The 25,104-nt window shown below is 39.5% G+C and overlaps 1 long non-coding RNA gene across 3 annotated transcripts in view; it reads right to left on the bottom strand.

The window, feature by feature from the left end:
* LOC135451578 (uncharacterized) overlaps positions 1 to 25,104 on the bottom strand; it is a 56,934-nt gene that overhangs the window by 17,451 nt on the left and 14,379 nt on the right. For all 3 annotated transcript variants that reach the window (XR_010441365.1, XR_010441367.1, XR_010441366.1), the window contains one exon: positions 2,378 to 2,624. This is a non-coding gene — a long non-coding RNA (uncharacterized LOC135451578). The remainder of the gene's footprint in view (positions 1 to 2,377; positions 2,625 to 25,104) is intronic.

Below are 25,104 nucleotides of genomic sequence, written 5' to 3'. Positions count from 1 at the left end.
CATTTATTATTAAAGTTGAATAACTTACTAATGAAAAAAGACAAGAATTCAGCTGCAGGGTACTTGGTGTTTGGGATATTCAACTTGCATGGTTATCTTTAGATTTAACAACACATGCTCACACCCACATGCACACTTGCACACACAGACACAACACCCAGTCGACTATACCAGAACATAATTTTTAAATTTACCATTTTAGCAATAAATTTCTAAATTGCTTTTGGTATACCTCTCAGCTTCCCCTGGATACTTTATAAGTCAAGATTTAGTCATAAAGGTGATTTGCCAACATTAAAATCCTGTGCAAGTGAAGAGCTTTTCCTTCTCCGGTGTTGCACAAAAGTAACTAAGGACAGAATTTAGCCTCATGTGTCAAAGAAGGATTAGGCCTTCCGTGGATTTGGTTTTGATTAAAATCATCATTGTTTAGCTGTACAATATATTTATGAAGAAAAAACATGAAAGAAAAGAATATATTTTGAACATTAGGAAATTGAGGCAAATAAAAAGGTTAAAGAAAACTATTTCATAAAATGGCATGTAAACATGTGGAATACGTTACCAAAGACAAGAGAGGTAACTTAGAACATATGTTTATGAATCAGTATGTTCAAAAGAGAACAAGATGAGTTTCTACACAAAGAGAGAATAGAGTGTGAGGAATGCAGGAAATTAGAGATGGGGGGGCAGGGGGAGGAAGCAGAAAGGTTGGTTTTATGAGGATTAGTAGCTTTTAAGAGAGCAAGGCTGTGAGCAGGTGGAGTTCCCACCCTAGTCTGAATGACAAATGCAAAGCTTGTACTTCAAACTCATATCCTTTTCCAAAGGGGTGAATGGGGTGGGGAGGAGAGTCTTCAGCAGCAGTTGAAGACTAGCAGCTAAATATAATGTTAAAATCTAAATATAAACTCTAGGTTGAGATCTTTAATGCTCCTGAGGTTTTACTGTCAGCATTGCTATCCCAGAACATTTTTGCTTCTTTTGAATGGGGTGCTTCTGCCCTTACTGTTTGATAAAATTAAGTCACAATCAAAAGGCAGAAGTCACTCAATGGCTTCACGGACAATAAAGACCTGATAATCAAAGACATTGGCTTACTACTCTCCCCTTTCTGCAGGAAAGTCAAAAGTAAGCCAGTCACTTTAAGTGTCCTCTTTTCTGCACAATCCTTTCAGGTCCCTGTCCAAAAGAGCTCTTCTATACACCCAGAGGAACACCTGGGTGTACATTTGGGGGCACATCATGTCTTGGCATCATCTTAGAGGTCAGACAGAATATTATGCTAGAAGCCATGAATGCAAAGCTGACCTAAATGCAGTCCAGAACACACAAAAGATGCTTCTGAAAAGCTTCTCCTTGCCCTGATCATCTGGTTAAGTTTTGACTCTCAGGACTCTTTTCTAGAAAGGCCTACACAAGACACTGACTGCACCCCTGGCAGGCCAGTCTGCTTCCCAGAAGTTTCAGGTTCTGTGAGAAGGATCTGTTTTTCTTGATGAACATGATGTCAGCCATCACTATAGGTAAGAAGAGTGACCGAGTGTTCCTCTGCATTTGGGATGTGCATCTGCATTCTTTTACCCCCTTCTTTAGAAGTTCTATATGCTTTAATATTTTTCCGTAATAAAGCCATTGTTTTTCTCTCTGATTGATTGTCTAGTCAAAATGCAATAAATGGGTATGTTTGTATTGCTGGCAACTTCATATCTTTGTGTTTCTTTGCTGGCATACATCCTAGATCAGTTTTGACCTGATTAAAACTTTTACCATTTCCTTTAAAAAGAAAACTTATGTTAAAGTGGGGAGGTTTTAATAAACCAATGTCAGATCTTTTTGTTCACTTCAAATCTTCTCTGAAAAGAAAGGATATTTTTCCCACGGCATTGATGCAAAATAAAGATTTTAAATTTCCTTGTAAAAAGAAAAGTAAGAAAATATGCAGAAAGCAAATTCATGGAGGGTAGGTTTATAATCAGGCAAATCTCTGGGTGAGTGACGTTCGCAGTATGTGTTCACTATCCTCTGTTCAGGCATCAGCCCAATATGGCATGTGAACATGTACATGGACTGACAGAAACACCAAAATACCATGGCGAGGATCACCAGGAGATTCTGCACTGTTGAGGAGTGATGCTGTTGAAAGGCATCGCCCTGTCTGCTCCTACACCAGGCTTAGCGTCTTTCAACATCAGTGACAGCAGAGGGCTTTCTCTGCAGATGGGGGAGGCCACACTCCCTCCCTCCCTCCATTCTTCCACCGCTGTGGTTGCTGTTTGCTCCCCTTCGTCTGCCTGGGCTGTATCAAGCCTCATAATAATGTCCTTGTACCTGTTAGTGACATCTAGGGGAAAAGCCCCCAGATAGGCTTACTTACAGTGTTTGCTGTCCTCTCTTCACTGTAAATTGTATGTGATGAAGTAGCATTGCCTTTATGCCTCCATTTTGTTGCAGGAGGTGGGATGCTCTACGAGTGGATGCTTTTGTTCAGTGGTGGTTTCCTGTGCTGTTAAGTGGCAGCAGATGGTCGCCCCGCAGTGAGATGAGCCCTGGCCATGGTCCTACTGGCAGGGGCAAGAGCACTCAGCTGTCCCTTGCATCCGAACTGGTTTTATCAGGAAAAGCTGGAGAACAAGATAAAGAATCAGATTTCACTAAAGGCTCCCCCATCCCCCCGCAGCATCTGTCAGGGCCTGCTGGCTAAAGCTCCACCACCCTGGGAGGCTTCAGACTCCGAGGGAGAGGGTGTGCTGGGCCGTGCCACGCTCACTCCTGCTCCCAACAATATGGTTCTTGCCTTATATTGCATTACTATGGATGCACAGTTTCCATGAAAGGGTTTTATTTTTTCTTGGCCGCCTGTCCTTGCAGGTCTCCCTTTGCTTTCCCTGAAGTGATATTTCAGACCTGTCTGTTACCATTTCATTTCTGACTTTCCACAATTCGCACTTTTCTTTCTCTGACTCTCGTGTTAGATTTATTCTATACCAAAGGTTCTCTTACATGAACATTAACAATGGTTGAGTTCAAGTTTGCTCTGTGCTGCTCTTCTGGGTACCTACTTTTATTCCCTGGCCTTATGTCCATTCTTTTATAGCATTCAATGTTAAAAGTTTTCTTCTCCTTGCTACACACTTGGTTTCTGGCAGCCTCATTCTGGGCACTGTGTTGACACAACAAATTCTTTCCTCTGGCAGTCACATTCCTGATAACATTAGATCTAGAGCTTGCCATCTGACTGTGAGCTCAGCTCTTCCTGCTACACAATGCACTCCAGCAGGACATTGTGCAATACAAAACACAATTTCCATGGCATTCTCCCAAGATGTGCTGCTGGTTTTCTCTTTGGCTTACAGTGTAAAGCCCAAGCAAGTTCCCCTACCAGAAATATCACTAAATTGATCACTACTATATCATTATTGCAAAGTGATCAGTCAGAGTGACAGATGGCTAATTGGTAAGTGCAAGTGGTGCCCCCAACTGTTCCCTGGAAGAGTCTTGTTAGTAACCCCCTCCAACATCAAGAAAGATTGGATCCCCAAGGTGGGAATGAGTGCAAGTTTAGAGGGGGTACATAATGTATTAAATCCCAGCATTTCATGGTGTTGTTTGCTGTGTCTCAGTCACCAATGTTTCCCTCAGCACCATTCAGAGCTGAGTGGTAAATGAAGCTGCCTGGCACCATCCTCTCCTTGTGCCAGGTAAACCCTTCTACCCCCCATTTATGCACAAACCACTCCCCCAGCCCCAGCATGTGCACTGGGAACACAGGCAAGTAAATACACCCCTGCTGCAAACTGAGACCTGACATTTTTGATGACAGCTTTTAACACAGCTCTTTGAATTTCATTTCCTGAGAAGGTTTCAGCCAGTGAAGCTGAGCTATTCATGCAAAACATATGCAAAAATGAAGCAAGCCCAACAGATGAAATCACTTCTCAAAACATGAACAAACTTTGGTGGAAAATGTTTGCTATTTTTCCCATGATAATTGAAATTTTGTGCCTGAAAAAACAGTATCTGCTTCTGAGCATGGACAGCCAAAGTGCAGATCAAAATGATGACTGGAAGAGCTTTGCCCACCTCTCTTATTGTTTTTAGTTTTGGGGGAGTTTCTTCATGTTCAAAAAAGCAAGGCAAAGCTGTTATGCTTGTTTTTCTGGATGATATGCTCATTTTATTGGGAAGTTATTTGCACACCACTGTTTTCTGCAGCAAAAGTATTGAGCTAAACTAAAAAAAAATTTGGTTTTCAATATTTCTGTCCAAGTTCAGTCCATCAAATTTGAAAGTAAGAGCATGTTCCTGTGATATTTCACCATTTCTACTTGATCCTATTATGCAGATTTTCTTTGTTGGAGGGGATGGCTGGTTTTGGTACTGGGCTGTTAAAGGATTTTTCACAGTTGTGTGTTCAATCATTAATTTGTACAATCTAAAGAAGGATACATTGCTTTAATAGTGTGGGAGGAAATGGCACAGCAACGTTTTTGTCTTCCAAAACATTCTTTCCTGGGTAACGCTGTCCTAGAACTATTGCACCTTCCCCAAAAGTAGTTCTGATTTAAAGAGGAAGGAGTGACATAAATCTAGAGAAACTTCTTGGTCTGCACTGCAATTACATTTGCATAACATTGGCCCATTCTCTTCACACACTTTTTCTATCTTATCACATCAGTGTTGTAATTTTATCGGTTTCCAAATGAGTATAGAAAACAGCTAAAATCTTCCAGTAAAGTTTCAGCTTTGCAAACATGTCATTCATCACCTGACTGAGAGTGTTTCTGTAATCAAAATGATCAACATCTGCTACCTTTGCACTGCAGATATTTCCATTTCGCAACACAAATAATCTCCATTTATAGAGAGCAAATTAAATACATATATAAATAAATATAATAAATAATGCATCTATTATTTCAGTTTGCAGTCAATTCTGCTTTAATTTTTTTTTTCTCAAGAAGTGATTGAACTGTATCACATCATTTTGATATAAGCCTACACTTTAGATGCATCCAGTAACTGTGGTATCAACCACATGGAAAGGTCAGCTCAAAACACCAGTCAAGGTCACACCAACCTCCATGACTGAGGTGCCTTAAATTTGGCAGAACTCAGGAGCAATCTGACTTTTAATTTAAGCTCAGGGTAATCTATATTAGACAGCCATCACCAGCTCTGAAGATTAAATATGTAGATTTAAAATGTTTAAGACTGGATAGGGGCAGAGGAATGTGAGTCTTGGAATCAGAAAGATGGAAATCTTATTCCCCACCCCACAATATTTGGTGCAAATATTTTTAGGCACCAAATTTTAGCAGTTCACAATATTTTCTCATAGAAAATTTTCTTGAGGAAAAAGTAAAGGAAGAGGGAACTTTTTTCTCTCGAAACCTAAATTACTTGTAGAGAGATATGATTTGAAGGAAAACTCAGTAAAGTTTGTTTTATTCTGCACCCCTAAAAGAGAGAAGCAAAGTCTACCGTAAAGCAGAGAAGCAGGAAAATAACTGTCAGACATTCTTTCAAAAGGCTCTTCAAAGGTTTTATACACAGATGGATGAATAGACCTCTCTATAAATCTCTAGCCAGATTCAGATAAGTGCTTGTTACACTAGGTAGATGCACCTAACTCAGAAGAACTATTTCGGGTTATTTACTTTGAACAAAGAATCCCCACCAGTGAACTGGAGATAGCAAATTAGTAATTTCAGCTGCATTTACTGGCTCATCGGCAGCATACAAACCATAAAATGGGACTTGGGAAAACTAATACTTCTTCACTCCAAGGTGAATACACTGTGCTAATTACAGCTCCAGTTTTCCACCAACCATAAGCTTTTTTAGATTAATTGTTTCAGTGCAGTAAAGATTGCTGACTGTGGCCTTTAACAAGGGTGTGGGGACACTCGAATGCCTTGAGCACTATGCAACTTTCTCATCATTCAGATGCTATTGTAATAGCAGAAATCTCCCTGCTGCTGCTCTTTGCAGACAGTTCTTCCACATCCATGGGAGAGAATGTTCTCATCAGTGGAGGGGAAATTCTTCCTTCCCAGTCAGTGAGTTGATCAGCAATAACATCTTCCCACTGCACTCCTCTCTCCCTTTCAGTGTGCTTCTGGTAAGGTTGTCCCATGCCGTGACACAAAGGAGGCTGTGAATAATACTAACATTCAACAAGACTGTGGCTTACATGGCTGTGGTCTAGATGAGGTTCTGATAAACTATCGATGAAATGTTGTGCTGTAGTGTCAAATTGTTGTGGTGTGTCCACAGTATTTCTGTTCTAGGACATCTGTATTAAAACCTGCAGTGAGTGCCTGACAGTCTTCAGTCTTTCCTTCAGATTTCTGCTGAATTAATTTCAAGTACAGTGATTGCTGTATGGTAGGAAAGCGCATCTCTTTAATCAATATAAAGATTGAACTGTTTTACTCAGCAGTCTGTGTTCTGCATTTGGGCAGAAAAATGTGGACATGCTCCTCCTAAACAATACCTACGCATGCCATGCTGGGGTGCTGACAGATGGACATTCTGTATTTACCAACTCCCCCCTGTGGTTTCTTTGCTGTTAGATGTGACATTCTTCAGATGTCTGTTTTATGAATGTCAAAGACCACATGGCTATTTTGCAGAGTGGAATTGTTTAAGCAAAATCTTGGCCTTGGTCCCTATTTTAGTTTTTATTTCCTAAGTTCTGCTACTGAGACCGGAGCAGGTCTTTCCAAAAATGAACATTCTCAGTCAGTGTGACACCTTTTAATTCCAATAATGAATAAACCTGGTTGTTTGCTCTGTTCCATACTTAATGTTTTCACCTGATCTAGTTTCTTAGCAGCAGTGCCACAACAGGAGCAGTATAGGATCTTACTTGATTTATCAAACTAATGAGTTAGTTTTATTGTAAGTGATTAAATGTGTTTTACTTTTTAAAGCACAGGAACTGAAAAGAAATGCATTGTTACAATCTGAAAATAACTAGAAAGATAAGTTCATTAACTTGCCTACACTTGTGCATCATAAAAACCTTGTTAAAAATTACTCCCTAGCCTGCTGTATTAGCTTCTTTATGAGGTAATTTCTCCATACAGTAATAAGATTTTTCTTTTACTCTCCAGTGCATATTAAACCCACTAATCTTCTTTTATAAACTATAGTTTCAGCCACTTTCTCAATTTACTCACTTTAAAGATATTCTCCTATTAATATTAAAGGTAGCAAGCACAGATACGAACTTTGCAAAACAGTCTTTCAGATTTATGGCACAATCATACCACTGCATTGCAATGGCACAAAAGGGACAAAGCAGTAACTGTCAAGTATGTCTCATGACAAACCAAACAATGTTTGTCCCCACAGAATTATTTTCCCATCACATTTATTATGCGAATGAACTATGGGCGTGTTTTCCCCTCTCTGAGCATAAATACAAAGTCTGAATATTCAGTTCTCTGAGGTCTGCACAATTTGCATGGATGTGGTGGATTAAAGACCTGCTCCACCGGGGTGTTGCTGCAGTTTTACACCAGTATCCACGCCTCTGATTTAGAATGGATGCAGTCAGAGTCTTGCCAGAGAGGAACAGGTTCTAGGTCACCAATTCTGTTTTCAATAAAGCAGTGACCAAATTTCCCTTGAGCCATAGTGAAGTTGTTCAATTGGTTTAGTATTGGCTTGAAAATGGAAAATACAAATGGGCTATAAATTAACCTTTGCTTTTTCTCAGCTATAAAATAAGAGAAGACTTAAAATTTCAATAAATTATCTCTGTGCTGAGTACCAGTAATTTATTATTGTCCTGATTATTGTTAGCATTTTTATTGTCATTTGAAGTGTGGCCATCTCTTGTTATGGCTCAGGAAGCCCTGGGGTCAGAAGCTGTGCAATTGTTGAGCAACCAGTCAATCCATACAGTACTTAAGAATCATATTAAATTCAATCCTGTGTCCTGCAAAGTGTAAGAGTCAGTTTATCCATACTTCTTTTTCTTCTTTTTAACATTATCCAACCTATTTTGGTGTTCTAAGAGAGGCTTCTGAGACACTGGTGTAATTTCAATTATCACCTCAAATATCATCGGAATTGTTTCAACATAGAGGTTTAGGTAGACTACAGGCTATGCTGCACATCTGACACTAGGACAACCTGCAAGCACAGGTTCTTAATACTGGCATCATTCCAGTCATTAAGAGATACCTAACAATTAAACCATGTGAAATTATACTTAGAAAAAGATGTGACTAAGGTGATGCTCTCTCAGATAACACCAAGAAACATGTTCTTCATTAGAGCTGCACCACTCACAAAGCCCCTCAGCATCAGGGAACTCAAGCAAGGAGCCACCCATTAGTTGTAGGGCATATCCATTATGAAATGAGTCAGTGTAAGTGGTAACAAAGTGGGATGGAAATCTATAACCCTGTCTTTTTCTAAGCAGATTGTTGCTGTAGCAGTGCATGCATTTACAAATAGATATGAAGGCTCTTGATGAGTTCTGTGGAGAAGCTGGTGGAAAACCAAGGGATATACAGGAGTTTTGTGCTCCTATTAGTAGGAAGATACAGATATTTTTGGTCTTACACAAACATGCAAATTTTGATTGCTGTAATTTCTGAGGTTAGAAAATTACATTTGGCTAACCAGATTTATATTTCTTCATAGTGTCATGCAGTGAATTTGAAGTCAAGATATCACAGAAATTCAGAGCTCTAGTATGCACCAAATATGCTTTTAATTCATTAACATCAACATCCCACCAAGTTCAGTGTAACCACTGCTTTGAGTCAGAGCTGACTGAAGAGTTGTGGTATAATAGCACAAGAGTAAGAATAAAGCCTCTTGTCAGTGTAATGTTTATATAACATCTCTAGTATTTTGGAAGGGAAGAATGTCTCTCTGAAGTCCTGCCCTTTCCCAGAAAAAACTTCCATGGATAATCTTACACATTGAAAAAGTCGCTGGACTAATCCACAACATATTTGTTCAAAGTTCTCCTCTGGCAAAATTCACACAAATTAGATCATCATAACAGGGCTGCTCTCTCTGAAAACAGAAGTGTATTTACAATTTTAGAGGACAATAAGTCTACTGAACACTACTGGAGAATTTTTTAGTGCAAAGTTTTATTTCTATTCTTTAGATTTTAAAATGCACCCTAGTAATTTGTTCATGCATTCAGTGTTGACTTGTTATAGAAAAACACACATGCAATCAGACTGGTGCAATTTGATACCTTACAGCTAAAAAATTGAAAAAAGTGACTTGTTGAAAACCATTGTTTAAAGATGTTCCCATGACAGGAGGACAGGGGGAGAATGAACACAAGCTTATGAAATGAACATTCAAGTGTTTGCAAAAAATGGAGAGCACATTTATTCATTATTTGATACTTTCTGAAAAAATATTGCCTATATTTAATTTCCAGTAATGTGTCATTTTTGATTATACACAACCAGATGGGCACCTTCCTTGTTTCCATGAACTACTCTTTAAGGAAGGGATATAAGTTCAGGAAAACTTACAAACATTTTTCATGACACTTGTTACATCACACTTCAGTAAAAATTTACAAACTCAAATGCATATTTAGTTCCAAAAGTTATTTGATGTCTTTTTATTATTAATATGTTTGTATATTAATAAAATCTTACCATGTCTCTGGAAATGCATGTGCCTGAGAAATGTATACCATGTGCCTGAGAAATGCATGTGGTCAAAAAAGAGGTTTCATTTTCATTTGATTTTTTCTATCACTTCTCATAATATAATTTTGCAATATTTCCTGAGTTACATAAGTATTATGCCTTATCAATGGTTGTATCACCTTGCAAATGCCTAGAAGAGGAAAAGAGTCACAGTTAAAATTTTAATTTTCAAGAGACTAAATAGATCTAATTTTTGCAATCACTGAAGACACAATAGAAAGGAATTCAATGAATTTGAGTCTCCAAAACTAAAGGTAATTGCAAAGAGCTCTCTTAACTAATCTGTCTTTTATCATGAAAGAAGCTATTTTATGATAGTGGCAGGGAGCGAATTCCACAGTGATATGAACAAGAAACATGTAATTTTCACACGTGTATGGTGAAGACTGGCAATAATATTCCTTAAGGAAAATTTTGCCAAAGTACAAATTTTGCAGTGCTTAGGTTTAATTATTAACCTTAGTTCTTTCTTATTTTGGGGGAGAAATTGCCTTGAATTAGCACCAAATCTAAAACTTGGTGCAGTTTTCACAGAAGCACTATTACAAAAAGGAAAAGACTCATGCTGCTTCAGAGAGCTTTCACTTGCACCTTTTCCTTTCCACACAAAGAGCTGGAGCAGTTCTGATGTAAGTAACATACGGCTAATTTGCTGTATTTATGTCACATTGATATGATACTGACAGTATTCACACAATGGAGCCATTATCTGTTAAGACATATGTCTTCCTGGTGTCGGGTATGTGCAAGGGTCAGAGGAGAACCTGGGCTTTTACAGACAGTTTGAGAAATCCAGGATCTTAGGAAAGTGGAGAGGTATAATAGACAGAATTATCTCTGCCCACTCAGAGGTCATGAGCATGATTTTCAGACATTTAGCCTCATTTAGACACAAAGATAATGTGAGATGCAAGCGCTCAGTTTTATTTCCATGCATGGGTGAATCTATAGTGTTTGCTGATGTAGGCAAGATTGAAGGAGCTCTGCTTTGGCCCCTTCCACTTAAATGAGTATAAATCATGGTTAAATCTATTTTCCTACCAGCAAAATTGAATCCAAACCTGCAGTCAGGTACAAGACAAAGACCAGGAGTTTAGGCACAGAGATACATAAAATACACAGGGGTCAGCAAAACACCACACCTGAATGGAACCCTTGTCAAGAAGAGGTGTAATGCATAGCAGAGTTGAAATTGCTGTCCTTACCTCCTTCATTTCCATATTCAAAGCTGCTCTTCTCTGCTGAGACACAGCACACTCACAAAGTAACCCAGCAGACTAACACTGTGTCTCAGGGACTTGTAAGAAGTTAACTGAGTTACATTAATGGGTGATAAGCCTTCCTGACCTAAAGCACAGATGTTACTCTCTTTCATACATTTTACATCCTATGTGGACATCTTTTTAAAGGACCAAACAGTTCCCAACAGAATATTTGTACCAAACCTTTTAAGGTTCATTCACATTTATTTTCTTTTTATATTTTTTCACCCTTAAAGGTCATTTCACAAAAGAGATCAAAAGGAACCTTTTCCATTCCTCCTCTGCAGGTGGCCAGCAGCAGATTAACTACTAACAGAGACTTCAATATATAAATCTGAATGACTTGTTTTACATAGCAATGCAATGCTACTGTCATATGTTGTGTTTGCGTACATTAAAGTGTCTCCCCTAATTTCCTTCCTAAAATGATCCCTCACTGTTCTTTCTCCAGAATAATTGCTTGCAAGAAATCATCTGTTTTGATATTTATAAAAAGGTACCTTGAAGCTGAATAAGTAACTCATTTTACCAAAGAAACAGAATGGCTGCTAATAAGGTCTTGTAAAAGCAAAATGTGCATCAAAAGCCTTTGTCCCAGATAGGAATTAGTTCCTGTAATCTTGTTTCTCCAGAACTCTTCCCAAACCAAAACTGAGCCTGAAATCGAAGTAATACAGATTTGAATGTGCTTTCCATGAGTTCTTGAAGCAGAAGTGTTCAAAACAAACAAAACTTTATTCATATATCAAACAAAAAAAAAAGTTAAATTCAGTTAGTGGAAAAATCAGAACATTCCTTTAAAATATCTTTTTATTCTGCTGTATGCTATTCAAAAATATTTTTTTTAAAGAGCCTTTTTTCTAATTGGGCCACAGTTTAAATAATATTAGCAGGTCCTTGCAGGGCTGAATACCATTGACTACAGTGCCCTTCAGCAGGTAAAATTGTGAATCTTCTTTAGTTGTGTTGCCCTATTTCTTTTAAGGTAAAGACTGGTGAAAGAGTGAGGACTCCTCTTGTAAAAAAAAATAAAAGAATGTCTGAGAAGGATTCTGTGAAGAAATCAGCTGCTTATATATCCATTTTGCTTCAAAGCTATAAAAATAGGATGTTCGCTTCCTGACCCAAGTATGTAGGGCAGAGAATAGAAATGGGAGACTTTTTCACACTAAAAAGAACAGTTAAGAAATAGATTGGCAGTCTCAGAAGGCAAAGTGATTATCAAAACTTAGAGATAACTTTCCAAGTTGTTATACTCCTAAAGAGGGTCTATCAAACGATCTGCTCCTGCCCTAGACATCTGAAATTGAACTTTCCCATTGCACTACCCTGGTACTGTGAGTGTGCCTTCACTCACAATACATCAATCAGAGCATATTATCTCCAGACTTCTGAGTATTTAGGTAGTCTGCATTGAAGACAATTTCTCACTTCCCACCATTGATATTTCAATTAATAGAGCATCGCCCCACTACAGGGCCTACCAGCGAGCCCCCCTGACTTTATGTGCAGATTTGATGCCGTCTTTTAATTTTAAAACAAAAAAGAATTCTTTCTTCTATCTGTTTCCTGGTTATGTAAGCCATGCAACACCCCTCCATGCAGAGCCAGCACATAACACCCCAAGTTGGGCCAGGGACACAATCATTTCTATTCATCTGGGATGGGCTTCAGTGTCACAGCATGGCCAACGTGACTTCAGCTTGCACAAACGAAAAATAAAAGGTTCTCTGAAAAACTGTTGTATAAGGTGTGACTTTTAGTGAACTATTCCAGGCTAGATCCACTTTTAAGGGAAGGGCAAGGGGGCAAGAAAAGGTGAAGAATAATTGGCTGCTCTTTCACTTCCTACCACAAAACAGTATTTGTGTAAGATACGTGTGCCTGGGCTCAGGAGAAAGCAGTCTCCACCATCCCCCACTGGGAAGAGTAAGGTTGTGTTCTGGTTACACCAAGGCAGTGTGCAGGTGGTGCAATCACTACAGGAGGGACAAGCTCTTGGGCTGCAAAGAGGAAGCTGGGAAGTCCAGGACTTCCAGAAGAAGCCAGAAGAAAAATCCCCAGTTATTTTTACCACCACAGTCCAAACCAAAGAATGTCCCCTGGAGTTAGAAAACATTAGGTGTTGCTTTCTAGCTGGGCAGGAAAGCCCAACTTCTACCTGAGCTCTAGAGACAGTTTGGGCAAACAATGTAATGAATAAGGAATGACACAGCTGGAGAAAAATGGGAGACCTGGTTTTCCTTGTAAGTGGTATTCTGGCTTTACCACTGTGTGAGTGATGTTCCTAACCAAGCTGTGTGTGACACAAGGCTAAACTGTAACATGCATTTATGGGCTGGAGATTTTCAACATGCTGACTCCTACCCACAGCACCCTTTACTCACTACCAAGGTGACACAGAGCCCATTGTTTTCTCTCACTTGCTGAATCTGTCTCACATCTCCTGTAGCACAGTTGAGCTTGACCTGTTGAAATCAATTGAAATAACTCCACTCTGTAATATTTTCTCTGGCAAGTGCAAAGCAGGATCCCCTAGCACAATAAGAGGTGTCTGTCTAACCCCACTGTGATGTAAGTCTGAGAAAGTGTCTGACTGGCTTTGACCTTCAGGGAAAGTAGGTCACTAGGAAATCTGGCGGCATTTGGCATAAGACACAGAGTGTATTATTTGTGTTTTAAGACACTTAGGCAAATTCAGAAGTTAGTGGTATTTTGTCATGATAGTTTAGGGCAATCTATAAAGTCCAGCAAGACAACACTTTTAGTAGCATGAAAGCTTCCTCATGGGAATATTGCACTCAGGCAACAATGCCCACAGAAACACTCAGTGTTGACTATGATGAAAATCATGGTCAAACCAGGTCCTAAAGCAGTCTGTGTCAGTGAAGGTGCTGAGAAGCCTTGACTGTGTGCTGTTTTTTTCTGATTTTTGTCACACGTATTTTGTGAAGGATCACACCAAATAAATACCTGCACTGTACCTGTGACACTCATCACCTGATACTGAATTCCAGATCCACAGAATTTCAATAGAAAATACTTGACGTTATCAAAGTGTCAATAGGACTGAATTTTCAGCATTTTCTAGACTTATGTGTATTTAATGGCATTACTAAAAAATCTGGTGCTTCTACTGTAAATAACATTTGGATTAAACTAACATTAATAGCTGCTAAAAATACCTCACTGAGGCAGTGGGAAAGTGAGACAAATCCCTCTATTGCAGAATGGACAATATTCTTATCCAATTCAGCAGCAGAGGAAGAGATACTCTCTCATAGTGGAAAAGAACTATTTTTAGGAAGCATGGGGCCGGTTGTGAAGAGATAAAGCACAGGTATAAGTGTAAGAGGTTTAAGCTTATTAAGAGAGTGCATTTAAGATGACAAACATGAAATTAATGCTTTTTATTTTATTACTTGAAGACTAATGCAAATGCATGGAATATCATATACAAGTTAGATGTGTTCCTGCAAAAATGCACACATGCATTCTTGTAAACCTGCCCACGTTAGCACAAACAGAAGATTGCTCTAGCAGAAATGGTACAGCCTCATCTGGAAGTAGCATGGGATAAACCTCCATTGCAGCCAAACATCTCCCAGATAAGATACTCAGATATGGTCCAGCTACCAGCCTTGCTTTCAGAGAGAGAGAAGAGATGATCAGCCGATGACTAGGTAATCACTGTTTACCTAATGACACATCTCCTCATTTAAAAATGAATTTAAGAAAGAATTGACTGTTTCTGACAAGGTACCATAAAGAAATGTCCTGCAAAACTGATTTCTACATGTTTTATTTTAAATTATTGTCTCAGCAAAGATATGAACCACTCTTCAGGGAACATATCTCAACTAAAAATTGCAATAGAATTGCAATAGAAGTAGATATAGGAGCTGGATCTTGCAAACTTTGCATTTAGTCACACTAAGAAACCTAATCTATGGTAGCAGTTACAGTCATATCTGTGCTAACTTCAAAAAGTCCAAAATTGCTGTCATTTCCAGTAGATATTGAGACTTTTGAGAAAGATAATTTTTAAATTAAAAAAAAAAAAAATCTTCTTTTTTTTATTTGCCTTTTCAAGTTGGGCCTTTGGGATACATATTTTCAAGACTTTTCCTCTATCAAGAAGCACTGAAATTTAAGTTTTAGCTTTCTTAATAGAAACTAAGACCCTTACACAATGACATAGCTTCAGCAGTTGGGGCTTTTAGGAAAAGACCAAATATTTTTAGATGTGCAACAGTAACAACACACATAATGACTTTCAAAGTCTGTCTCCTATCCAGAAAATGTAATGATGAATTTGTTCAAGACAGAAGTCAGTGTTTGAAGGGTGTTCCATACAGAAAAAGACCCCATACTTGCCAATTGTTATTTGTTCCATAGCCTTTTCTAATTAGCAGGGATCCTTCAATTAGTAGCTGGAATCGGTTTGCATACATCCTCCAAATTGCTGTAATCAAGCCTCAAAGTAGGAGCCTGAAAATAGAGGGTGGCAGAGTGGTAATAGAGGGATTGCTGGTGACTGACTGTACATCCAGCAACAGCCAGACATGAATCTCACAAATCCAGACATACCTTTGGCACCCCAGGCACCTCTGTGGGTTTTGTTGCATTTCTCCACTCTTTCACAAGTTGCTACAGTATTAGGTCTACAGCATGACAGATAATATGGATTAGAATAAACTGCCTTTTTTCAGGCAGAAATTCCCAAAAGAGGTGCTCAATTCCCCTAAGAAACAGTAGTAGACATAAGTATTTCTAATGATTCACTTTCCTTTGCCCATTTCCAGGGTTCCTAATGAAGGGCTACACTCAGTGCTCAAACACATAGTTAGAGCAGGGCTGGGAACTTGGTTCTTTTCATTCAAAACTCCCTTTGATAATAATTGAACTGTTAACTAATTAGTATAAACTCTGTCTGCATGGAAAAGAATGATCAAAATGATCAAAATGTCAAACCAAAAATCTCAAAAGCAAATACAAGCGAAGGCAAAAATCTTTTTTTTTTTTTAATAGGAAACAGCAAATTCTCAACGTACGGAACAACCCACTTGACACGTCTTTTCCATCATGTCAATTCAAATTGGACACACTGCAGCTTTTTTGACCAGTCCAGCAATATAATATGTTATACTTGTTAGACCATTACATCAATTGGTGTTAATATTCTCTCATAGCCACGTCTGTCCTATTCAGCCAGGTCATAAATGACAGCCAGTTACAATTTTGTAGTAGTTTACATCAAACAGTCCAGAATAACTTTCCCTACTGTTCAGTCAGCCTGTTTTTCAGTCCAGGAACTGACAACCATCAGCACAACCACGCTGTCAGGAAGAGCTCAGCTGCCATTTAGGGCTGCATGAGCTTGGCAAAAAAGCTCAGGAATTATCAACTTTCCCCCAAAATTGCAGTGAGTTTCACCCAGACTATGTCAACCATTGCACAAAGAGAAATGTAGGTTTTGTGTAAAAAATAAAGTATTGAGAGGCACTCCTGCTTGGATGACTAATATTTTATAAATGACAGGAGTATCAGATGAAAAATAAAATAGGGTCAACTTCTGCTGTCAAAAAAAACAGTAATGAACTCTGAAAATAATATTTGCCAATTTTCATGAAGGTTTGTCCTGTCCACAGCAGACCTGAGAACAGCCAAGAAACATGACATACTAAATTGGAAATGTAGCATGAAAATTGTACTGAAACAAGGTTTTATTATTTCACTTTGTTCCTCTCCCTTTGTTCATACACCTTGTCAGGAGAAACTGAATAAGCAGGAAGAACCAAAACAGCAAAGAAAAAATTCAAAATATTTCAAAAATATATGGACTGTAGATCTTCAGCTGGTTTAAATTGACTTAGCTGCACTGATTCAGTTAAGTATTAAACATAATAATGTTTCTGCAGATTTCATAGCAGGTGACGCTCTGCCGGTGCTCTTCAAAAGGGACACTTTCCAAATTTAATTTTTGATTTAGAGCAGTTAGACAGCTCCTGTTCTCCATCCAGGGAGCTTGCTGGGCTGACGAACGAAAACTGCCTGCATGAGCCTGACTGCCCCCAGTCCCACAAAGCCATCTATGTTCTTCAGTTGCTCTAACTCCACTGAAGTGGATGGAGTTGGAGCAATTTAGCAGCCGCTAATGAAACACGTTCACATATCATAGCCCACAAAAATGTTCGTGCTGTATCTGTGCCGATAAACTGTGGACTCCTTGGTAATACTGACTGCCTGCAAACAGTAATCACTCAGGCACCATAAGGTTTGTCCTTAGAGATTTGCAACAGATTTTGCTCTCCAGTATTGAAATGCCATGTGCCTAAAAGGAGAAAAAGAACAGTAGGACTAAAGTGTGTTGGACATGCCAATAAATTAATGATAAATTATTAAAGCGTGATTGGAAATATTGCCATTTTTCACAGCTGTCAGTTTAAGTATAAAAGCATCAGCACATTAAACTAGTTACTGCTTTTCCATAATTGAGACTTTAGCTTCTAGCTGTGCCCTGCAGCTTTTCATTAATCACTGGGACTGAAGTTCAAGCACAATGACAGCTTAGAAGGCATTAAATGGGCAAAGTATTTTCCAGGTACAGCTAGTAAAGGCCTTTTAGTCCTATAATCCTCAGCTAATTGTTTTTCAAAGTCTCTAAATAAAATCTGCTCATGGCGTCTCCTAGTGACAGAATTAGCAGCAGACTGGTTCTTTTTATCTTCACACTCTTTCTCTCACCAAAATCTATTGAGTGTCTCTGTGTTAGCTGGACATAACAGGTGCAAATGGATTGCGATATGTAAAACTGTAACCGATACGCAGCCAGGGACACATTGATTAGATTGCCTGGGAAACAAAACTTCCTGAATGCTTGCTCGAATAATACCATTTAATTTGTCACAAAAGAAGCAAGATGGCATGGAAGGCTTCTGCACAAGCTCCCTTTAAAGATGGCAGAAGGAAATGTGCAGATTTTAAAGTTCAGTAAAATTAGTATACTCAGTGCCCTGGAATAAACAGAGATTTCTTCTGCTGTAGCAGAGGCTATAGGTTCCCCTCTTGGCTTCCTAGTATTCCCCCCTTTGCAAAGATTTGTACATCAGGACTTAATAGATGTGCCAAAACATTCTTTCTTTTGTATAACAAATTATCAACTGCACCGAGATTCATTAATTATGTCATCTAATTGGATTGAGGCAGGTGCAAAATACCTCAGATGAAGTGGTCACTGGCAAGAAGGCCTAAGCACAAGTTTTTCTATTAGAAATCAGCATGTCTCCAGACTCCTGGAATTACTTTGTACTTATTGATTAATGGCCATAATTTATTACAGTGCAGAAGATCTTGCATTGAGTTAAATGTGTGATTAATCAATTTTCCATCAAATTATGAACAGCAGAACAGTTGCAAGAAAGAAAATACCAAGTGAATTTTTCCCATGGTATATGAATAGAGGGTATGAGGACTTCTGCTTGAGGAGAGCTAATAACTGTCTAGCACTTGCTTAATATTTCCTGCCATACTGATGAATGCCATCCACATAAATAGGCCACAGGTAGCAGTGATTGAAAGACCACCAAATAGGTTTTATAGCTGCCTCTCTTATATAATGAAATATTCTTTAAGCCCATCTCAAAACAATTTATTAATGCAAAATGCATTTCTGCCTTCAGCCTGAAATATATCATTGTTAAGTCAACAATATTATATTAAACCGATAACTGATATTGCAGAAGGAAAAATCCCTAGGCAATGTAGAGATGAATTTGAGATTTTGTGTACAGAAGCTCATTTTTATTTCCATCAGAAACACAGACATGTGACTAATTGATGTCACTTCTAATCAGCTAGTAATGCACATTACAAGTATAGCATGAGAACATTTGGGGCCCAATTGGAGGGGGGAAAATCCCATGGTATTTCTATGTCTTTTATTTAGTAGAGTGACAAGCTTCCTTTCCCTGGTGAAGCAGCATATGCTGTAGAGTTTTATATTACCCTACATCTTCCATTGGCTGTTTTGCTTTGCTATACATTGAAAAGATGCACCTCCCTCACTGCAGGAGGATGACATAAAATACAAGGTGACAAAACTTCCGGGGGGCGAAAGAAATGTAAATATTTTTTTTTAAATATGAACAGCAATATGAAGTATTTGTAAAACAAAATTGCAAAGGACTTTTTCTTAAATGTCTCTGTGATTGATCAAATTTTTATTTTCAAATCACAGTGCCAGATTACTCCCAGTGATTTAAGCTGCAGAAGCTGCCTGGCCGCCTTGCAGTTCATTTTCTAAGGTATGTAGGAGTAATTTCTGCTATCTTTGATGTCTTTTCTTAGTAACTGCCCAATTTCCAGGGTGTAGAGTAGAGTCCTCTTGCTAGAGACTACAGGAGATGGGCGCTGGTGACTTGTTACTGTTTCATATACACAAATTTCCTTTTTGCTGCACTCAACTTCCCAACTAGGACAGGGACCTTTCTTCTCTGCTTGCTGCCTCTGTTGGCACTACTTCTGAGGTAAGGACTTCTGTTTTTAAAATCATGACCTCCAAAATGTCCTACCAAATCCTGTAGATGGTGCAAGGAGGCCATTCAAAATTATGCTCATTTTTTTGGTTGGCCAAATGTCACAGGGCCAACTGTTCAGAAATCAAGTGGAGAACAACGTGAAACTGTGTTCTTTTAAAATGTCTCCAGTAGTCTAAGCTGTCTGTAACATCCAAAAGTGACTATTTTTGGTGGCTTTTCTGGGCTTTATTGGAAATTAACTGAAAGTAATCATGCTTGGCAAACAGATGGCTATATCACAACATCCCACTGAAATCAATATTCCTTGCCTCTATTTGTATCATCACAGAAAGATAACTTCAATGGATCTAAACTAGATTTGTTGCCAGAAGGAGAGGTTAGAAATTTAAATCTGAGAAAAAAATTGCAAAATATGTTTCCTATTGTATAAATAAATTCTAATGTGGTATTTAATCAACAAATCATTAACTGCAGGAATGTCAGATCTCACTTAATCTGCATGTTGAAACACTGCCTGTGGATGTGGGAGATCTTGTTTGGAGTTTCACCCACACTTCAGAAAACTGAACCTGTGGAGGAATTTCCTTTCCTATTCACATTGTCTTTAATAATGGGAAGTGTGGGATGATTTCACCTACACTGGGTTTTTCTGTGACACCCATTAAACGGCTGTTTGCATTCCCTGAGTGGCTAATGTACTGAACTTACCTCCCCACTCCAAGGAGGGCTATCATGCAGAAGGAGAAGGATGATGAATCCATACACATATACTCTGATACATACTCTATGATTTTTCATGTGTGTGATCATCAAGAAACATATGGAACATATTACAAAAAGTGAAGACTGGAGGTTACTGCTACCCTGGGAAAGTTCAAAATTGCATCGCTGTCTAGATGAGTGAAAAATTCCTGAAGGATACAGAAGGGCAGTATGTGAGGAGCACAAGTGTTTCACTGTAAGAAGGTGTTTACAGTCACAAAGTGCACAAACATATCTCTTCTAGGTGAGATGGTTGCATGTGTGTGGCCACACACAGTGCAAGAAGCAAAAGCTGATTGCAGGAACAGAATATTTCTTTCAAGTATTCTGAACACTCCCCCAGTCTCCCAGTCCCCATTGATTCAGTTTGAGCCCTGGGGCCAGGTTTCTCATAAGCATCCAGCAAGGTGAGAAGGAATCATCCTCACGTGCAGTGAGGCTTTCTGGGAGGACTTGAGAATTTCAGTCCCCCCTCCATAGCTCATCTGAGAGCCCAAACTGAGCACTGCACTGGAGTCCTAGCAGTTCCTTGCTGGCCCTTCATTTTCTCTTCTCCTGGGCAAGAGAAGTGTTTAGGACTTTCTCTCCTCTCTGGGAAACAGGGTGCAGCCTGGCCATGTTCCCAAGCTTCAGCACTCAGAGTAACCCAAGTGGCACCCCAGTAATGTTTTGATCAGTGCTATCTTCTGCTGCTGGTATTTGATACTCTTGCACTCTCCGGTGTGCATATTTTTTCTGATTCTTTTTAAAATATTAATTTTGTTACTAATTAGAAGTCTGCTCCAATTAAGTGAAGTCCTACAAGTGAACTCCCTGTGAGAAAAGTCATTTTGAATAGAGTCATCTGCTGAAGCTCCTAAAATTTGAAGATACAGGCAGTCTAAATGCTACAATATGTACAACAAAAAAAAAGTGCTGTTACTTATTTAATAAAACTAAAAGCTCTGTATTAGCACTACAAAAAAATTGTTTTGAATCCATTATTAATGACACTGAACAGAAAGTTCATGGAAGTTCATGGTGTCAGCTGTAGGCATTAGTCTGTAGCATGTTCTGAACACGTGTATTTGCCTTTGGTTACTCAAAGGAACAAACAGATGTTTCTCTTGGAGATATAAACTCTAAATGTATTTATTTTGTTGCTTTCCTCTCACAGTCTTTTATAGTTCTTCTGAAAATCTTTGTTTAAAGGTTATTTAGGTTCAAAGGCTACAAATGTGAGAAGGTGTTGAAGGCAGGACTGATGCTCAGATGTGCTTCTTGGCTTTTCCTGGACTTAGGAAGAGCTCTGGGAGATGCTTCTGCAAGGGGCAGGCAAAAGAACCATGGGGTCATGGAAAAGACTGTGGATGGCAGAATCAGGTGAAACAATGTGGGAAAGACACAGATCTAAACTGGGAATGGCTCTGGGAAAGGACAGACAGCAAACTTGGGTTTTGGGGACTGAGTATGAAAGAGTCTGAGGTAGGTTTGTATTTGGGTTACTAAGGCTATGTCAATAGATGGCTGGAAGTCAGATTACTTCAACCACATGAGTCTATGTGCTTTTTCTGGAACAACAGAACTGCAGAAATTGACACAATGGATACATGACCAGATGGGGGAAGCAAACCCTTTTACATCATGAAAAAAAAATCCACAACTATATTCATCAAGCAGAATGACTCCACCTAAATCTCTTGAAATGAAAACTTCAAATAAATATTCAAAGTCATAAAAAAAGCAATCTGCGTGTGGTATCTCAGCAGAGTTATATCAGCACATCTATGGGACTGTCTTGGCTCACATAAACTCAGAGGCTTCTAAATAAAGTCAGTGCGTCACCTGGAGAACATGAAACTAACGTACGGATATCATCATCCATGTTAAAACCAGAATTAATTAAGTCCCTTAAAGGCCTTCAGCTTCAAAGAATAAAATGCATTTTACATATAGCTTCTTACTGATACACAGATTTCCAGACCTTAAATAAAGGCTAAAGTTCCTTGAGGAAACTTATTCTTAAATTAAACTCATGAATGCTTCTTGCAGCTGTCTCATGAACAGGGAGGCAATATTTTACAGCTAGGATTTCTGAAGAATGACTCCTCTGGCAATTTCATCTGGAACTTGCCTTTATATGATATTTGCCTAGTTGTGTCATTCTGAATGTCCACTGCCATTTCAGATCAAATAATTTAGATTTGGCAACTATATATCAATAAAAATTGAGGTAAACTAAATGTTTGACCCTTAGCTATATCTGTCACAGTTAAAGCTGATTCTTTCAATGTTTACACTCCATCTGTATTATTTGTCATAGAGTGTAAAGTCCTTGTCCTTTCTTGAGGACCAAGAACGAAGCAGAAACAAAACAAGGAGAAGCAGCAGTTGTGTACTTTGCAGAAACTGTAGCTCCTGTGTTAGGTCACAGCTTGGTCCTCAAAATACTGAGGAGGAGGAGGAGATGTGGTACCCTTTGGTTTATTGATGGTCGCCTCAAGGCATTCTGCAAGTCAGCCCCTCCAGCTCCATCTTTAGCACCTCCCAGCCCATTGTGCCATGCCACAGCAGCTTCAGACAGCTGTTCACTTCATCCTCTACTGCTGTTCGGAGAATCAGATTATCTAACTTTTGCTTTAATCCTTAAGAACTTAAGCCTGTGTTTATGACATGTTAGATACCTCACTACAGCCAGGCCTCTTGAAACACCGAGTTCATCCGTGAAAGCAGCTGCAGCCCTGATGCCCTCAGCCTCGTGCAGGGAGTCCAGTGAAGGGGAAAAGCAGCTCTGCAAAACTCCTCCTGGCTCCTCAGGACGGCTGCCAATGGAGGCTGGCCAGGGGCAGGGCTGCAGCAGCCTCTGCCCGGGCCTCTCCCCTCCTGCTCCCCTCCTGGCTCCTGCGCTCTTGGCACGGGCTCACCTGGCTCCCAGCCCCTGGCACCGGGCGATGGGCAGGTGGTTTGTGCTGCTGTGACCTTGCTCCAAGCAGACTTCTTATCACCAGGGGTCGGCAACCCAAGGAGTGGAGCCGGTCCTTGAAATGTAACCTCTGACTTTTGGGGGCAGGGTGCCGCTCACCGAGGCCTGACACAGGCTGTCTTCAGGCGTCACGCTCGCCCTCAGACACACATGAGGTGTGTGTGCCGCTGGTAGAGGCCCCAGCTCCAAAAATCCCTCTCAGCCAGCTAAACCAGCATTTCTAAGACAACTGGCACACAACTAGTGAAGCATCCTGCTAAAAGGGGGAGAACAAAATTATCCACGACTCTCAAAGGAGCATGTTTCCCAGAGAGCGTGAATGAAGGGGATAGGCCAAAACTTGGTGCATATAATGGCAGCAAACCACAAGCATGTAAATATAGCATGAATATAGCGAGAGTATCATTTGAAGGAAAATTTTAAGCCTCATTAGTAAATGATTTTTGCATTACTCCCTATATTTACAGAAGACAATACAGGACAGCTAACAAGGCAGAGTATATCCTGGGGTGCCAGTACACTGTGCTATGAGGGGCTGTCACACCAGCATCAGACCAGTTCCGTGTGCTGTCCCCAGTTTCCACAGGCTCCAGCAGGCAGAATGCCCTGGGCTGACTGCTTGGGCAGCATCCAGCACTCAGTGAAGTCACGAAGGATCCTTGTCATTGAGTCCTTGCCCTCTGGCACTCAGGGAGAAAGCAGCAACTTCAGCTTCCTCAGCCTCAACACCCCATGGGGTGCCTTGGGGTTTGCTCTGGGGCAAATCTCCAGGGCACAAGGCAAGAAAACAGGAGAGGGAGGTGAGAAGACTTCCCTGAAACTCTTCATTCTCCATCCAGAGATGGGGAGAAAAAGTGTAGTTCTACAACAGGGGATATCTTGTTATATTTTTTTTTCACTCTCTCTCCCTTTGGCCAACAGTAGCATTAAGGAGAGTTGATTTTTTTTTTCCCTGCCATCCATGAGGTGTTCATTATTGCAAACAGTAGGAACTCAGTCTCCAAAAATATATTTGGATCTTAAGAAGAATAACATACAGACTTTTAAAGTTTGGACATCCATTTTCAAAGAAAAATATGAGTAGGCTTAACTGTAGTTCTTACGTGAATTTTATATGTCCCATACATTTTTTCATATGGTTAATATCAGTCAAGCATGGTTGATATTCTAGTAAAGCCATTTCTTGTTATTTTTATTCAAAATATCCTCCTGAAGGTAAGTTAAATGCTCCATAGTCCCAAATCTAAAATTAAATTTTAGGAAAATGTCCTTTAAAATGGCGTATTGTGTTAAGCCATAGATGCAAAATGTTATTCCTGGCATGACACATCACCACAAGTAACAGAATTAATTTTTCGTTTACAGAAATTACTAATTAAATAAACATAATATAAATCCTTACAACCAAATTCTCCCCATAGTAACAAAATCTGGACTGGGCTAAAAAGACTGAGAAAAATTGTTATCATAAAAGAATTTTGTTTTCAATTGCTTACTCAAGCTTACTTTGGGCCAGATCACCCTCCGTTTGGAGAGAAGCAAGAAGCTGAAACTTTAGGGGAGTTTCAAGGAAAACATTTTGGTGTGGTGCTCTACAGGGAAGGGGAGAAGAGTTCCTTGTGGCAGGGGAAAGCAGGCTGGGCCAAAGGGCCCCAGGCAGCCCCCAAAGAGCCTGGTGCTTTGAGCCCAACATGGAGCCTTTGGGAGATGAGGCTGAGCCACTGTCCTGTGGACAAAGGAAGAGATCTGCTCATAAACTGACAACAGACAATATCTGTTCATTAACAGACGTTTCCACACGTGCACCAAGGGAGACTCTTCCACCACGAGCCAAGAGCAATCAGAAGAAAAGTTGGAGTAAGCCTGGGATG

Source organism: Zonotrichia leucophrys, chromosome 9 (assembly GCF_028769735.1).
Source record: "Zonotrichia leucophrys gambelii isolate GWCS_2022_RI chromosome 9, RI_Zleu_2.0, whole genome shotgun sequence".
Classification (NCBI taxonomy): Eukaryota; Metazoa; Chordata; class Aves; order Passeriformes; family Passerellidae; genus Zonotrichia; species Zonotrichia leucophrys.
The sequence above is the reverse complement of the archived record's forward strand: the minus strand, read 5'-3'. Positions and strand labels throughout refer to the sequence as shown.